Below are 19,014 nucleotides of genomic sequence, written 5' to 3'. Positions count from 1 at the left end.
GATGCCGAACAGAAAGTAAAGGTAATCCGTGAAAGTCTGAAGGCAGCCACAGATCGTCAGAAATCGTATGCGGACCTGAAACGAAAGGACATTGAATATCAGGTGGGAGATAAAGTGTTCCTTAAAGTTTCACCTTGGAAAAAGGTACTCAGGTTTGGCCGTAAGGGCAAGTTGAGCCCGAGATTCATTGGGCCGTACGAGATCTCCGAACGAGTTGGTCCGGTTGCGTATAGATTGATTTTGCCCCCTGAGCTTGAAAAGATTCACGATGTCTTTCATGTTTCGATGCTTCGACGCTATCGATCTGATCCATCGCATATAATTAGCCCATCAGAGGTTGAAATTCAAGCCGATATGAGTTATGAAGAAGAACCGATACATATCCTAGCTCGTGAAGTGAAGGAGTTGCGAAACAAAAGGGTTCCGTTAGTGAGGGTGTTATGGCTCAAACACGGGATCGAGGAAGCTACTTGGGAAACCGAGAGCTCGATGAAAGAACGATACCCAAACCTATTTACCGGTAAGATTTTCGGGGACGAAAATTTCTTAAGTGGGGGAGAGTTGTAACAGCCCAAAATTGACCCTAGTCGGGAAGTGGTTTCGGGACCACAAAATCGAGTCATAAAAATAATTAATTTCCATATTCTATGCTTATTATGTGTGTACATGAGTATGTGGAAGTTTCATTCTCCAATTTTGCCAATTGCATGAGAAATTATTAAATAGGGATCGATATGAGACATGGTGAAAATATGATAGGCTAATTTAAAATGGTCTATTAATGCATGTTGTGAAAATGATGGGTTTGCATGTCAAATTACCCAAAATTTGAGCTAGTGGTTGGCCATGCTATGGGTGGAAACATGTTGGGAACATGTTGGCCTAGTGAGGTATGTAGGAAAAAAATAAAATAAGGAGTATGGGTAATAAAGAAAGGAAAAACAAAAAAATGAGTGGTTGTTTCCCCCCATTGCCGTGAGCTAAAGAAAGGAAAAGAAAAACTTGTTCATCCTTTTTCATCCTCTTTTGACCGAAAATTCTAAGGGAGGAGGAAGGAGTTCTTGCTTCATGTTTGGTTTGGAAGAGAATTAGGAGGAAGTTTGGCCATGCATGTAACTAGATTGAAGTATGTTTGATATTATTCTTTGAGATTCATGTATATTTTAAGTTGTAAGTTTGAAATCTACCTAGCCATGGTTCAAACTTTGTTAAATGATGGAGATGATATTCGGCCATGCATGTTACATTCTTGGTTGGTATTTTGATGTTTGATGTTGTGGTGATGAGGCATGAAGATGAGTTAAGATTCGGCCTAGGTGGAGTTTGTGTTAATGCCATTGCATGCTAAATATGAAGCTTGTTAATGATGCATGTGATGGTGGATTGATGATTCTTGAATCTCTTTTTTTTAGCATTTTTGAGTGAGCACATATGTGCATTGGTTGCTAGATGGGGAAGAATCGGCTAGCAAGTTGTGTGCTAAGGCCGAATATAATTTTTGTAGGTTAATGAGTAATGCATGTGCTAAATTGATGGAAAGGGAGAGGATGCTTTTCTAGTGTATAAATGATATAAAGATTTTAGAAATTATTTTTGGTTAGGTGTATGTATGATTAGGTATATTCGGCCATATGAGTAAATATATAGATGATGTTAAATTTGATTATGTATAATGGGCCATATAGGGTACACATTGTGATATTAACTTTGATTCTCTATAATTGATCAAGTGGGTGATTAGTAAGGGTGATTGCCGAATATACTAACATACATATGCATGTGTAATTGGATTGTAAATAATTAGCAAGGCGGTTAAACTAGTTGATTTATTGATTAAGCTCAAGGAGTTAAAGGAGGAGAATCGAGCAAAGGCAAAGAAAAGATCATCGAGTAGCCGAGTTGGAACCATCTTACCCAACACAAGTAAGTCATTAAGCATATCTTTGGTATTGATTTAAAGGATCGTAATACCTATACCATTGTGTTTAATGAGATGAAATGTATACAAATGTATATGTAAGTAGAGATGAAATTTGTCGAATGTAAAAAGGAAGTGAAGCCTATTGAGTGGCTGGTTTTCGGCACTAAGTGTGCGGGCAATAAGTGTTCACGGTCATGAGATTGGCACTAAGTGTGCGGGTTTAAATTGTACAGCACTAAGTGTCCGAGTTTAAAGTACATGGCACTAAGTGTGCGTGGTTGATTATTAAGCACTATGTGTGCGAACCCAATATATATTTTCTATAAATTATTTACATTAAGGGTGCGACCTTACCGAGTCGATTTTGGACAGCGGGAAAGGTAAGTGTGCGAACTTGAAATGCATGGCACTAAGTGTGTGAGTTTAAAGTGCATGGCACTAAGTGTGCGCGGTTGATTATTAAGCACTATGTGTGCGAACCCAATATATATTTTCTATAAATTATTTACATGAATGGTGCGACTTTACCGAGTCAATTTTGGACAGCGGAAAAGGTAAGTACCTTGAGTTCATGGCTAATAGGCGCTATGTTTATATTTGGAGTTGAGCTTGGTAAGTTTTGAACCTATGTGACGATTATAGTTGAAGTCACGTACATAAGGTTCATTGTGGAATAGGTGAAAGTTCGTTTAATTGTATGATTATAACGAAAATAAAATGATGTATGAAAGGCCAATGTAGGACTTGGTATGAGATTGAACCATAGGGTTTAAGGAACTATGGTATAGTTTGGTATGGATGGAGTACTTAACCTCATTTCATTGTTTCCTGTTGTGATAATTTTATTAATGGATGGTTGTGGAATGCTTATGGCTTACTGAGTTATATACTCATTCGGTGTTTGCTTGTCACCTATTCTAGGTTTCTTGGACTCGTCTCTTTTTGTGTGATCGTGCCGTCGTCGAAGTCATCACACCGGCTAGCAACCTTTGGTATTTTCTTCTTAGTTGGTCTAAGAGAACATTTCGGCATGTATAGGCTAATATGTTTTGTTGAAATTTGGTATGTAAACTTTTAGCCATGCGAAAATGGCATAATGTTCGGTTGAATTTGGTTCTAATGTTGGGTCGTAAGTCTTGGTAATACGATTTTTATGCCATATGTCATGGTTGATTATTTTGGTGTTAAAATTCATGATATGGCAATAGTGTAGTAGGGGGATGTTTGACAATGATTAGCCTTTGGCATGGCTAGTCATGATCATAATTTGTGATATGTATGACGAATCACTAGTTAGATCAAGGAGAAATCACGAAATGGGCATAGTTGCTTTCATAACAGATGCTGGCAGCAGCAGTGACGTGAGATTGAAAAATTACTAAAAATAGTAGGAGTGGGATTAATTGATGGATAAATTATGTATTCGAAGATCGATGAGTCTATTTTCATATAGAAGCAACGAAAAGATCATATGGACAGTATGTTAAGAGATATTCAGGTTCTCGTGAGACAGGGCCAAAACGGTTTCTGGATTCCCTGTTCCGACTTTGGAAATTCATTATAAATTAACCAGAGACAATTAGGAGTCATACCATATATGGATAGATTCCTCTCTGAGTCTAGTTTCTATAGAAACAAACAGCATCAGTATTGAAGCTCTGTGCAGGGAGATATCCAGGTCGTAATGCGCAAAGGTCAGTGTAGTCGATCCCTGTAACATGGGAGACTTTGACTAATAAACTGCACTATTTGGCCTGACCAAAAATTCTAGAAAAAAATATGTAGATGGGCATATGAGTCTAGTTTCAGGGAAAAATCACAAAACTGATTTTCGAGTTGTGAAACTCAAGATATGATTTTTAAAGCGACTAGTACGCAGATTGGCAGTGTCTGAGAAATATTTTTATAAAGGGTTTAAAGTCTACTAACACCTCGTGTTCGACTCCGGTGTCGGTCTCGGGTTCGGGGTGTTACAAAAGAACTGTGATTTTTATTGCTTTCAAATTTTCATTTTGTCAACTTTCGATCCCCTCTTTTTACGATCAAGTTTGCTTTTTATAGTAGATAATGGAAAAAGGAAAATGTAAAAAAAATCTAACTTTAAATGCATTATTTGCCTTTGATTTGTGATTTTCTGTTTTTCTTGCTTGTTGTCATTTTTGTTGTGCAGGTACAAGCTCGGAGGGGACGCACTAGCGCGGAGGCGCAGCATGCTCGGAGGGTAGGAGCGGCGCTTGGATCTTCTAGGGTTTCTGTTTCGTGGTCTAGGGCTAGGTATTGGGCCTTTGTAATTGGGTTTGGGTTTTAGATTGGGTATTGGTGTATTTGGGCTTGTAATCGGGTTTGGATTTGGGCTGGCAATTTTAATGTAATTGGACTATATTTGGGAGTTTGAATTTTCATTTGGTATTTGGTTTTATTTATTTATATATGGGCCGGGCAATTTGGGCCGATTACAATCATATTATAAATAAAAGGAGACACTACAACAATTAAGATTTTTAGTATTGATATAGTTGTGGCAATAAAGATTTTCATCACAAATAGTTGATTATTTGTGACACTAGTAAAATGAATAATTGTGATTCATTATTACAACAATAGTTGTGACAATTTAAATTATGTCACAAGTAAAATTGTCACTATAGGTGTATATGTTGCTCACTATCAATTCATCACTTAAGAAATGCTAAATATTGGCGTGAAGTTCTATTTCCCAAGAAATGGTGCAATAGTGACAAATATAATATTCACTACTATTAACCATTACTGTGATAATAAAATATTTCGTTGCTATATAGTTTACTTTTTATAATGATGTAATTGTTATAATATAAATTTATATCACAAATAAATAGCACTACAAGTGTAAAATTGTTACCAAATTCGTTGGTCACTATCAATTTGTCAGTAATGAAATGTTAAATATCAACACGAAGTTTTCTCCCCCAAGAAATTATATAATAGTGACAACATATGTATAGTCACTATTATTAATATTTAATTACTTCACAAGTAAATCATAACTATAAGTGTATAATTGTTACTAAATAATTGTAATAGTAATAACATATCTAGTAATCACTATTATTAATCATTATTATAATGATAATTTTTTCACTATAATTTTATTTTTATAATGATGTAATTATGATCGTTTAAATTACTTCACAAGTAAATCGCCACTATAAATTTATATTTGTGACCAAATCTATTTGTCAATACCAATTTGTCACTTAGGAAATGTTTAAATTACCTCCAAATTCTTTTTTTTCCTCGAGAAATGATGTAATAGTGACATCATATAAAGTCACTATTATTAATTATTATTGTGGCCATACGAATTGCCTTCAAGTTTTTTTTTCTTGAGAACTGATGTAATAGTGATAACATATCATGTCACTATTATTAATTATTATTGCGACCATACAATTTTTTTCACTATAAAAAACTGCTAATATTAATACACAACCTATTTCATCATTTGTATCTATGATATTATTTAAACCCCTAATTGAGTTGGAGTCATGAGTCGATTAGATATCAACTCAGTTTGAAAATTATTAAACTACCATTACATATTTGAAATAAGTTATATTATTACTAGGGTACTTTTCTCCTTTTACTTTTTTAATGAAACCAATAAAAAATTTGCAAATGGTGAGATTTGAACCCATATTATTAACATGCATAAAATCTGAACTTTACATATGATTCATTTGTTACATAGCTTAGTGTCACAAGTCAATTCAAGATTAATGGGAATTTGTTTTTAAATAAATTACCGCTCTACCTATGATTCAATTGTTAAATAAACATTTTATAACTCTACTTTTAATGTTGAATTTTTCTTTCACCAACATGATAACATTTTGATAATATGTTAAAGGTTAAGATATGTCATAAGTTCATGTAATCTTCACAAATTTAGAATTTAACCATAGTACTTTTATTTTTGGGAAATCAGTCCCTCTATTTTTCAATTTTCAAAATTTAGGTATTGTTGTTAATGCAATTTCTTTTTGTTAAATTTATTAATGTGATACTTTGAAATGGAAAAAAAAAATCACTTGGTAGTCATATAACTAAAAAAAAAACAAACCTTGTAATGTACTTAATTTTAACAAAATAATTTTAACATTGTTAACAATTGAACTTGAAATTTAAAATCTGAAAAGTAGGACTAAACTCTTGAAATAAAATTATAAAGACTATGTTCTAAATTTTTGAAGAGTACAAGGACTTATGACATATTTTAATGCTTTCTAACATGATGACATTTTAATTAACAAGCTATAGAAAAAATGGCTATACAAGTTAGAAAGTAATTAGATTGCATTTAATATTCTTAACCACATGTATTTATCTTTTTTTAATAAATGTATTTACTTATTTAATTTTTTCACTCCCAATTTAAACTAATTTTCTTTTATTTTAATTTCATACATTTTGCATATATGTTGTGATTATTATTAGTTTCAAACCATATGTTTTATTGTTTATTGGATGTTATTTTTAAAACCACACATATGTTCAAAATGTGTGGTTTCCACACACATACGAATATGATAAAATTTCTAATTATTATTACAACTAAAAAAGTATTTCAAAATAATTTATAATTTAATTTAAAAAATTAGCTTTGATATATATTGAATTAAGTTTATTATTTTATATATTTTGAAAAAAAATTATAACAAGTTGGGACAGTTGTCGATTGAGTCTTAGCTCGATTGGTATGGATATTGTTGATAATGTAGGAAGACGTGTGCTCTAATGCGTTAAAATGCAATATCCTCCTATTTAGTCTTTTTAAAAATAATAATAAATGGTTTTAAAAAGATTAAATAGGAGGATATTGCGTTTTAATTACAAAAAATTTAATAATTTTGATGATTCAATTTTGTCACAGTTATTTATAATTTTAGTATCGAAACTTTGGTAAAAAAAATTGAATACCTATGACCATTTATTTTTATCACAATTGCTTAAATTTTCTGTCAAAATTTTGATCACAAAAATATTGAATAATTATGATGATTTCGTATAAGTTGTCACAAATATAATAGTGATGGAGATATCTACGATGACAAGTGACGGTTTTAATTCTAGTCACTATAGATAATAGGGAAAAATTTTTATAATTTTATTGAATATTATTTTAATATTTTTTCTCCTCTAAAAATATTATTTCGGATTAATTATACCCAAGGAGACTGTTCAGATTTTACGGATAAGTGTTAGCAAATTTTGTAGTAGTGTAGATTAAAGAGGTGAAGGAAGCTTGACCTTGAGAGAGGCGACGATAGAGTGGAGATTCCGCTTGTACTCATCAAGCGGCACGTGTTGGAAAGCACCGTATCTATCGGGAAGGCAAAGCGTCGTTAGCTCCAAAGAACACCGTTACTGTAAGTGGCGCCGCCGCACCAGAGCTTTCCGCCGCTGGAAATACCCTATCAACTATCTTCAACGCCAACCTTTTATTGTATCCACTGTACCCTCTCAGCACCACATCTACCTGTAAATATTAAACCACCAAACCCACTCTTAAAATCTCTACAATACCATAGAAATAAAACAACACAAACACTGCCCATAAAAATAAAAATAAAAAGAAACTATATGTACCGTGCGAGAGAAATGGTTGGCAAGAGAAGCGCCCCAACCGCCACCACCGAAAGACTCCGTGATAAAGTCTCCAAACAGATAGATCTTTGGCCTAATGTTTACAAACAAAGGGCTAAGGAGGAGCTTATCAGTAGCTATGAATTGCCTTGTGTTTGTCACAGAAAAGATGGGTAGTATTAAATGCTCGCCAACTTATTTGCACCCTAAAAGGAGAGAGGAAATACAGACAAGAAGTCAAGGTTAAAGAAAGGAAGGTTTTGGTCGGATTTTTTTTGGCTTTTTGGTTCTTTCTTTTTTCCCCTTCAAATCTAACCAATGACCAGAGCAATATTTAAACAGTAAACTATAGCTTTTATTGGAACCAACGATGAGATTTGCCATGGTTTGGAATTGATATGAATGAGTGGGTTTTAGACTTTACGTTAAATTCTCTCAGAGGAACCGTGATATGTTTATGCGAGGCACTTCTAATAAATAATTAAAAAGGTTGTAGGATACACTGGAAAACATAGTATAGTTAATTCAAAACAAAGTAATTGATTATGATGACTAAGTTAAATTATATCAATTTTCCAGTAAACTCCCAAGTGTACGTTATTAAGTTACATGTTTCTAGAATTGCAAACCTTTAGAAAATAAAAAATTAATTAATTTGTTAAATTATAAAATCATTTTAAATTAATGTGTCTAATACTTAAGTGCTTCAATATCTTTTTACTATCATTTAACATTAATATAAATTTAATATTTAATATAAATATGATTTTAATTGTTTTTATTATATATACACTTAATTTAATGTCTTTAATGGTTATTTTCTACTTTCATCTCATTGCCACCACTATGATGTAACCCAAATACATATCCCACCATAATTTTTAATCTCACTGTTACAATACTCAATTTCAATGCTATAGTAACTAATCTTATCAGTATCACTACTAATTTTAATCTCATCAAAGCCAATCTCATTTCCCATAAAATAAAAAAACCTTGGGATCAAGACTCAAAATTCGCTTTATGTAGTGATCTTTATTGAGGTGGAGTGTATGTAAAACATCGATTGTTGGATTGACAAAATATATAAAAAAAAATATAATTGAATTATGACTACTAAAATTTTAATTTGTTATAATTTGGGATTTTTTATCAAAATAATATAAAAAATTAATTACGAAAATGATATAGGGTGTGATTATTTACGAAAATTGAGTGTATTCTACAGTGCCATTGGGTGTCACCAACATGTCAGGCGCACCACCTTAAACTCTCCCCCAATGATCAATCAATCATTTTGTTCAAAAAAATATTTCTTAAGTGTCGCCTAATACATTGACAACATCGGTTTGGAATTAAAAAACTTAATGTATTTTCTCCTAAATACAGTACAAATAATATATGGGTACAGAAAATACTTTTCTTTTGTGGTGCCACTTGACATAGTAGCAACACCGGCTTGAAATTTTTAAAAATGGTTGTTGTAAAAAAACATAAGGGTTGGAGGGTAAGCTGTGATCGATTGGTCACTGACTGCCTCCCGACATGCAAATGTCAATAGTGTGAGTACTGCTACAAAGATTGGACATATGTAGTTAGAGATCAAATGATTTATAACTAAGTTCCAGCTTTTTGCCTATTAATTATAAACTCATTTAGTCACGAAGTCATTCCACTATAGTATCATGACTAAGCTCTCCCTAACGACATACCATTACGAAAGCAACTACTGAATGCCCGTCCAATGACATTGTTGTAAGTGTGTTACCCTCATAGGATATTCTTGATCTCACCGGGATAATATCCGTTCTCCCAATATGATTATATTTTATCTCATGGAAACCATTACATATTCTTTCATGAAAACTCAATTACTATCAAATAGTAATTGAGTCATTCATCACAAAGACGAAATACCCATGACCATGTTTACTTTTCATAAACAATGTAATGCCAATGAGAGGATATCATTTGCCAATGTTTCGGTCCATGAATTCCACTATTGTGAATGATGCTACGACACCCAACGCACCAGCTTTTAGTTCCTTATCTATTTGAACTAAGGCTTTTACTTACACCAAAGTGTACGAGTCACGCATACATAGTCTGCCATCCACTCAGGATTTAGGTATGCCATACAATGAACGTCACAAGTAAATAAATCCATAAACAGTTTCAGGATCAATTCTGCTTAGGTCCTACCTGATGTACTATTAATCTAGTCAGCCATATCTATGTCTCTATCCTCTAAGAGTCATCCGCTTTGATGCACAAGATAAAACATCTCCTTAATTGGAATTGATAGAAGACATATTAGTCTTTCAATCAGTTTGCTCATGTCTGATTATACTAAAGACATGTTTAAGTTCATCTACTAATATAAGTTGTCTTTCTATATTACGATCCGACCACGTAATACAGCTTAATATTAGTTAAACATTAGACAACCAGCGAGCAACATATGCTTCCATTTTACTTTCGATGCAAAAATCATGTGAGAAAAATATACAAAGTATTGATGTAAGTTATGAATAATTTTATTAATCATTCTGTTCAAAATTTTACAAGTGTACTTTGACGAAAATACTACACTTAAGGCACTTATAACAGCCTATTTTCAGTGGTGTCAAAAACAATGGTTTTAGGACCACAATTCTGACCAATGAGTAAATAATTATTATATATTTAATATTTATAAGGTCATTATAGTGTTATATTAAAATTTGGTTAGAAACCTTTAATGTTTAGATAGTCAATTAGTAAAAAGGACTAAATCATAGAAGTTACAAAAGTTAATCACTATTAGTTTATATGTACCTATTTGTTTAAAAGCTTGAAATATATGCATATGAATTACTATTAACATTTCCACAATTTCCTGAAATTTTTACACTTTTTTAATTTAGTCCCTAAAATCGAAACAAACTTAATTTCACAATTAATCCCTAACCATAGTGTCGAATTCATTTCCATCCTTAACCATCCTTTTAATACTAAAATTTTACAAGAAAGCCATGCCAAATTTAATAGACTTTCAATTTAGTCCTTAAACTTAAAAACTATACAAAATCACTTTACGAAATAGTCCAAGTTCGTCATCAAGCTTCAAGCTAAACCATTATCAAATAAAAAGCTTCAAGAAAATTAAGGAAAAGTTTTCAAAACTTTAACAAAATTTCAAAATAGTCCCTGATTTAGATGAATTAAGTTACAACGATCGCAAAAACATAAAAATGACTAAAAATGAAATCAAAATTGACTTACATGCCAAGCTCAAGCTTGGATGAAGCTTCCTTAGGTTATAACGATGGTGTTCGATTGGAAATAGAAAGAAAATGGAGAATATGATACTGGTTTCTTATGTTTTATTATTAATTCATTAACCTTATTTTAATATAATTTTTTTAAAACCATAAAACTTAATTAATCAAGCCTAAAACCAGCCACTAACATCAAGAATAGCTAAATTTTCATTTAAATCCATTCAATCACGTTTTCCAACCCATTTGGCCTATAATAACTAATAGTGATTAACTTTTGCAGCTTTCACGATTTAGTCAATTTTCCTTAATTAACTATCCAAACGTCAAATTAATGGACCAAACTTTAACACGACATTGTAATAACCTCATAAATATTAATTAATTAATATTAAGAACCAAAATTAAGGACTCACATGTCCGAATTGTGGTCCCAAAACCACTATTTCCAACACCACTGAAAAACAGTCTATTATAACTCTCATCCCTTAGAAAATTTTATCCTCGAATTTTTACCTGAGAATAGATTCGGATATTGAGATTCCATCAACTTCTCAGTTTCCCACACAGCTTCCTAAATATCAAGCTGATGCCACAAAAATTTTACTAATGGTACCCGTTTATTCCAAAGTTCTTTTACCTCTTGAGCTAAACTCGTTACTGGCTCCTTCGAATATGATAGATCAGGCTGTAATTTAATCTCGCTGGGAGAAATCAAATGTGAAGGATCTGATCTATACTATTTCAGCATTGAAACATGAAAAACGTTGTGGATCTTTTCGATTTCAGGAGTTAGAGCCAACCTATAGGTTACAAGATAGATTTTTTCAACAATTTCTTACGACCCGATAAACCTCAGACTAAGTTTCCCTTTTCTGTCGAATCGCGACACTTTTTTCCACGGAGAAACTTTTAAAAACATTTGATCGCCAACATTAAATTTTATATATTTTCTTTTCAAATCTGCATTCGATTTTTGACGATCCAATGATGTTTCAAAACAATCTTTGATAACCCAAACTTTATCTTCAGTTTCTCGAATCAAATTTGTCCTTACTAATGTAACACCCCTTACTCGAGTAAACAATGTTACGACAAAGCTAGACAATTGATAATCGCTTTATTATACACAAAATTCTAGTATTTAAAACATCAATCACGTGTAAAATAATATATATAATTTAATTCTAGAACTCCAAGAAGACCTATTTGTGAACCTCAACATATAATAGGATTAAGTCTCAAAATCATTAAGATTTAAAATTTATAAAGAAAATTCCGCAATTGGTACCGATACCCAATCGATACCTTTCAGAAAAACTAATACCAAAATTCAATTATGTTTTCTTTGTAAAACCGTGGTATCGGTAATTAGTTGATGGTATTGATATTTCATTAAAAAGTATTTATACTTAACTAAAAATCGTTATTGTTTTAGCATTCTGTTATATTTGAATACTATTCATTTGGTCAAGTATCGATACCAAATGCCAAAGTATTAATACTTATCTCAATAATGGTTAAAAAATCTCATCTTAGAAAATTCAATTCATGCTAAAAGCTTTATCCATCCTAAAACTAACCAATATGCCATTCAAAGGCACCTCAAACCAAGTTCACTCATTCAAATGATCTAATCCAAATTTCACATAGCATAAACCATTTATTCTTTTTCCATTCATTAAACATTGTGGCCATAATAAAAACATGCATAAAACCTTACCAACACAAAACACCATTACCAAATCTTAACCTTAAAGATTCATCTAACCAAAAGCTAACTTATATTCATATTCAAGATTAACCATTCAACTAGATATAGCATCACAACACAACATTTGACATATGAACAATAAAGAGCCTATATACATGCCACAACCCAAAAAGAAATACAAAGCTACCACGTCAGCTGGATAGTGTGAGCCCTCAAATCAATCCGTTTAGTCTGTCCGCAATTTGAAAAGTACAAATAACATAAAAGGAACAAGTAAACTAAAGAAGCTTAGTAAGTCCATAGCATTAACATCAAATTAACTTACCTTAATCCAAAATAAACACTTTAAGAGACAACTTAGTATCCTGATCACCAAATCCAAGTTCACCAATTCATATTAGTAACTTTCATATATTCATACATATCAAATGACTTCCATCTCAAAAGACTTGTACATTCCATAAACCTCATTTATTCCAATTAACAATTCACACATGTAACAAAGCATTTCATAACATTATTTCTCACTTAAAAATTTTATGACTATGTAATACATATTAACACATAGATAGATTATAATTCAATTGTCACATGGCCCCAAAAACTAGTAACTTAGCTCAGATACACGGGTAACTACACCACACCAGAAGCATCAAAGATGCATAACAGAGGCACTGAAGTGTGAATAGAGGCACGAATGTGCAAGTGGAGGCATCATAGTGTGATTAGAAACACCGAAGTGTATATAGAGGCATCAAAGTGTAAACCCATACAAGTGCGCATACTAACCCTATTGGCGTGCTAATCGTATCCTAGTGATTACTACGTTCAACCGGGCAATTACTGAATTTATCACTTTCACTTTATATGCATTTCCATAATAACTATACATAACCGATAACTTCAGTATGTTCACCTTAAGATTTCATCATTTGTAAATTTATCCGTTTTCTCAACCAGTGTAATACTTAAACATACTCATCGATAACCATTTCAATTTCATCTTCAAAATAAATTAACTAACACAAAACAACATCAATACTAAATTTTATATAATATAATTCTTTTATACAATGAACTTACCTACGATCCACTTTTGGTTTCACAACAGGGACTACTTCGTAATTTTTCTTTTTCTATGATTACTGTCCTTTTGATTTCAATCTTGATATGCAAGCTACGAATATAACTGAACCTCAAGCTTGATAAAAAAATGGTGGTTCCTCTTTCAATTTTCGGTGAAATATCGCACTAAAGAAGACGATAGCATTATTTTACCATTTTTCTTAAGTTTTATTTATTAATTTACCTCTTTTTCCTTTAATAAAACATTAATTTAAGCTAACTTAATACCCATTACAGTCCATCAAAGATAGTGATGGTCTAATTACCATTTAAGGCCACCAAATTAAATTTCTAAAGCTATTTAACCCAATTTTTTAATAGCAACTAACATTATCAATGTTTACAATTTAATCCTTTTTACTAATTAACGATCCAAACGTTAAATTTTCTAAACCAAATTTTAATACGACCCTAATGTAACTCTATAAACATTACTTAATTAATAAATACAACCTCTCATATCAAAATTATGGTCCAGAAACCATTGTTTTTGAAAGCACTAAAAAATGAGATATTACAACTGTAACACCCCTAACCCGTCTCCGTCGCCGGATTAGAGCTATAGAGTATTACCGTACAATCAAAAAAATTTATAAATTATATCATTCAATAATTTAAACACATCGTAAACCATTTATACACATGCATACTATCCTTAAATCGAGCACTTGAGGCCCTAAAAAGAACTTAGAAGCAATTTTGGACCAATTTGAAACAATTCAGATATTTTTTGAAAAAAAAAGCAAAATTTGTAAAACAGGGGTCACATGGTCGTGTAACATTCGAACTAGGGACACATGACTGTGTAACCTTCGAACTAAGGACACATGGTCGTGTCCTAGCCTATGTCCTCACCCGTGTAACCCTCTCAGTAGGGTCACACGCCCATGCGCGAGGCCGTATAACTCTTTGACTTGCACCCTAAGGTATGACACACGACCATGTCGATAGGCTATATGCCTCACACGACTAAGTCACACACCCATGTCTCTGGCCGTGTGGACCCAAATTTACCTAAAATCAAGCCATTTCATAACCTAACCATGTATGAACATTCAACTCATTTGTGCACACTTAAAAGGGGACCTAAACAACATCCAAACATACGTCAAAAATACCATTTCAAGATCCAAGCTCAACTAATCAATATGCCATTCAAAGGCACCACAATTATAACAACATAACATTTACCAAAGCATATGTATATTACCTAATTCCATGCATAAAGGCTCTATTCGACTATGTACCTAAAACCAACATAATTGGCCATTTCCAAGTCAACATCTTCTACCAAAATGCCATTCACATCAATTAGCAAAAAGTGACCAAAAGAGCTTGCCTAATCAAGCATTATAAGTCCTTCAACCATACTTAAACATCAAGGAACAAACATACCAAATTACCATTTATATTTTCATCAAAGCACCATTATAAACCATCTTATATATGTTAATATTGCCATTTCCAAACATAATAACCTAGTTCAACATAAACTAAAACATGTCATAGGTAACCATTTTCAAACTGTCATCAACGTGCCAAGAGAACCATATCAACAAACACTTTGAAGTAACCAAAATCATATAACTTGGTAAGGTATCAAGGTGTACAAAACCAACATAGCTTCCCAAAGCTTACACATACCAAAATACCATTAACAAATGGACCATAATATCATTATAAATCACCCTATACATGTCATTATAAACCTTAGCCAAATTACTCAAAAACTACCGAATTATCCACTGGATAGTGTGATAGCTCTTGAAAAAACTTCCAACTAATCAAGCTTTTGATAATCTGTAAAGCAAAGGAAAATAACTACGTAAGCAATGAATGTTTAATAAGCTCGTATAAAATTTAAATTTAACATACCATTCCAATAATAACTTTATAGAATAAGTATAAACACTTACCAATGTCATAAGCTTAATAAAAGCCTATATAACACCATCAAACTCATAAGTTAGCATACTTGTTCATGATACATATGAAATCAACCATATATATATAAACATAACATTTAATTCATCATCGTTACCATACGATCATGTTTCATTCCATTTGCTTACTTACTGTTTCCAATACCATGAGTTTAATATAAGCCTATTCAAGCATCATCAAGCTCACATGTTAGTAGATTCATTGACAATCATAAAAACTCATTTATAACATAAATAGATTTCATAAGATATATTACATAAGCATCAACCTTTCCATATAGTTATGAACCTTTCCATTAAGTCACTTACCATTTCATTCCTTTTCTTACCCGTTCTACCATCCAGAATTAGATCGGATACTTGGGAAAGCTTACACGAAGTGTGCCTTTACATATAACCATAAGCTTTCCTTTACATCAATGCTTACACGAGCTGTGAAATGGGCTTACTCACACGAGCTGTGGAGAATCAGCAAAAAATACAAGGCGTCAGCCATTGGTAGGACATTCAAGACCAACACCCGAAACATGAAATCCTTAATGACATGTCATTTGTATTCTAAGAATTTCTAAGGTTCAATCGGGACTCAATATCCGTCAATTCATTATAACTTTGATACTTTTAAATTTTTTATTCATTTACATCAAAATAACGTAATAAACATTCAATTTAAACAACATTTAAGTTATTACAGTTCATACGAACTTACCTGACTAAGTTACAGCAATGACTAAGTAGATGGGCTATTTGGTAATTTTCTCTTCTCCTTGATTTTCCACTCATTATTGATCATGCATCATTTCAAGCTTGGCTAAATCCTAAGAACGTTAATCCATGGAGTTCTTTTATCTTTCGATGGTGATGATGATAACGAAAGATGATAACATTTTTATTATCATTTGTTTTTAACTTATTTACTAAATTACTATTATAACCATAGTTTTAAAAACAAATTTCTCTCAAAACCTACCACTAACCACCCACTAAAATCTCATACGGCACATTTACCGTTTGAGTCCATTGATTTAATACTCCATAATTGTAACACCCTTAACCCGTATCCTTCTCCAGAATAGGGTTATAGAGCATTACCGGAGTTTACAAATTAATTTTCAGACATTTCATTTCATCAAGCATTCATATTTATGACCAATTAAAATAAAAACATTTATGAGCTAACATTAACCAATTTAACTTATACAAGTCATTATAACCAGAATCAAATCATCCAAAATTACCGATAGAACAAATGGATAATGTGATATATCTCCAACAAGCTTCCAACCCAATCGAGCTTCTGATAATTATTTAAATGCATCAAATAATTATACATATTACCAACAATAATTCGATTCCAATAATAAAACACACACATATATATAGTATTCATTACCAAATAGCATTCACTTCAATTAAAATTATATAGAATATAGCTCATACGAGTTCACTGGACTAAATTGCAGAAATACCAAAATTCAGGGACATTTTGGAAATTTTCTATTTTCTCATATTCCACCCAATATTGTTCTAAATTTCATTCAATTTTGTAGTTTAGATAAATAACCAATCCATTTATGCAATTTGGTCACTTTTTGACAATTTTACAAATTTACCCTTAAAGATTCACATTTGTTCAATTTAGTCCCTGGACCTAAAACATGTAAATTGGTCATTTTTAATGAAAACTCATGCTAGTTAAATAATCATATATTTTTCTCCTCCTCCTCTCCATTCCACATCCTTAATGTATATAACATGCTTATATGTATATAACAAGCTGTCCACTTGAGTCGTAGTTACTAAATTATTTATATCTAGAGATACAGTACTCCAAATTAAGATCCGTAAATTTTATCTAAAACTAGACTCACATATGTTCTTACCATAAAATTTTCATAATTTTTTGCTTAGTCAATAAGTACAGTTTATTCTTTAAAGTCATCCCTATTCTGTTGTCTAACAGTTCCGACCCTTCTTCACTAAAAGTTAATTATCTCATCATACAGAATTATAATGATGTTTCTGTTTGTTTATATTGAAAATAGACTCGTTAAGTATTTAAAAATATAAATTTAAGCCTCTAATTATTTTTCTCCAATTTTTGATGATTTTCCAAAGTCAGTACAGGGGAACCCGAAATCATTCTGACCTTGTCTCACAAAATTTATTATATCTCATGATTTACAATTCTATTGCTTACACCGTTTCTTCTATAAGAAACTAGACTCAATAAGATTTAATTTCATATTTTATTTATCCTATAATTAGATTTCCAAAATTTATGGTGATTTTTTAAATTTAACCTACTGCTACTGTCCAAAACTGTTTTAGTGCAAAATATTGATTACTAAGTTTATAACACTCTTATTTTCCTTCTCTACACTATTTCTCATCACTTTCTCTTATTTTCTCTTCACTAACATATTAAGAACATAAAATATTATATAATAAAATCCTACATTAACATTAATTTCATACTTTTTCAATAATATCAAACTCAAAAATATATTGAAATCTTGATGCTCTTACCTTGCTCAATTGTTTTCAATCTTTAACTTGATTTTCTCTCTCCTCCAGCCTCTATTTCTTGAATCTAACTTGATATTCTAGCTCTCCATGGTCTCCTTGTTATCTTTCTCTCGTGATGGATATGGAAATTCTTTTGATTTTTAGGTGAAAATGGTAATTTTTTTTAAGGAGGGACCAAATTGTAAAGAAAGCAAAACTTTCTTTCTTTCTCTCTTCTCCTCACGTTGGATGCATGGAAGATGATGGGTTGGTTCGGTTTTTTTTTCACCTTTCTTTCCACATATACATACTAAACAATAAAATAATAAATAATAAAATATTATTTAAAAATCAAATTAAAATATTAATAAACTAATATTTATTTATTTATTTAATCTAAAATATCTCCAACATCATCATTATCTTCTAGATTTATCTCTCTTCTAAATGACCATTTTGCCCTTTATGATCTTTTAAAATTCCATCCTTGAATCATCACTTAATTTGGTAAAATTACAATTTAGTCCCTCAAAATTCTTCACCTTTTTCAATTTGATCCTAATCCATTCATTTTTCTTAGTTTCTTGATCATTCCACCCTTAAAATATTTACACCTTTGGTCCGTCAACTTTTTTGTATTTACACTTTAACCCCTCAAATTTTGAATTTTTACTCTTGACCCACAAAACTTTTCTCACTTTTGCGATTTAATCCTTTCTTGAATTAATATGTCATAATATACTTCCCAATGTTGACATAACTCAATATTACCCTTTTTATCACTTTATTTCCTTATTTTACTATACCAAGGATAATATCTTACTGTAGAAAATTTCAAAATATTACATTTGTGGTCCCAAAACCACTGTTCCGACTAGGCCCAATTTCAGGCTGTTACAACTCTCCCCCCCTTTAGGG

General features: G+C 31.6%; 1 pseudogene; it reads right to left on the bottom strand.

Moving 5' to 3' along the window:
• The window catches only part of LOC107900206 (GDSL esterase/lipase At5g45920-like), a 40,628-nt pseudogene extending 32,698 nt beyond the window's left edge, over window positions 1-7,930 (bottom strand).
• Window positions 7,931-19,014: the final 11,084 nt, after the last annotated feature.

This window comes from Gossypium hirsutum, chromosome D06 (genome assembly GCF_007990345.1).
Source record: "Gossypium hirsutum isolate 1008001.06 chromosome D06, Gossypium_hirsutum_v2.1, whole genome shotgun sequence".
In the NCBI taxonomy this organism is placed as follows: domain Eukaryota; kingdom Viridiplantae; phylum Streptophyta; class Magnoliopsida; order Malvales; family Malvaceae; genus Gossypium; species Gossypium hirsutum.
Note: the sequence above shows the minus strand (reverse complement) of the source record. Positions and strands in the feature narration are given on the sequence as shown.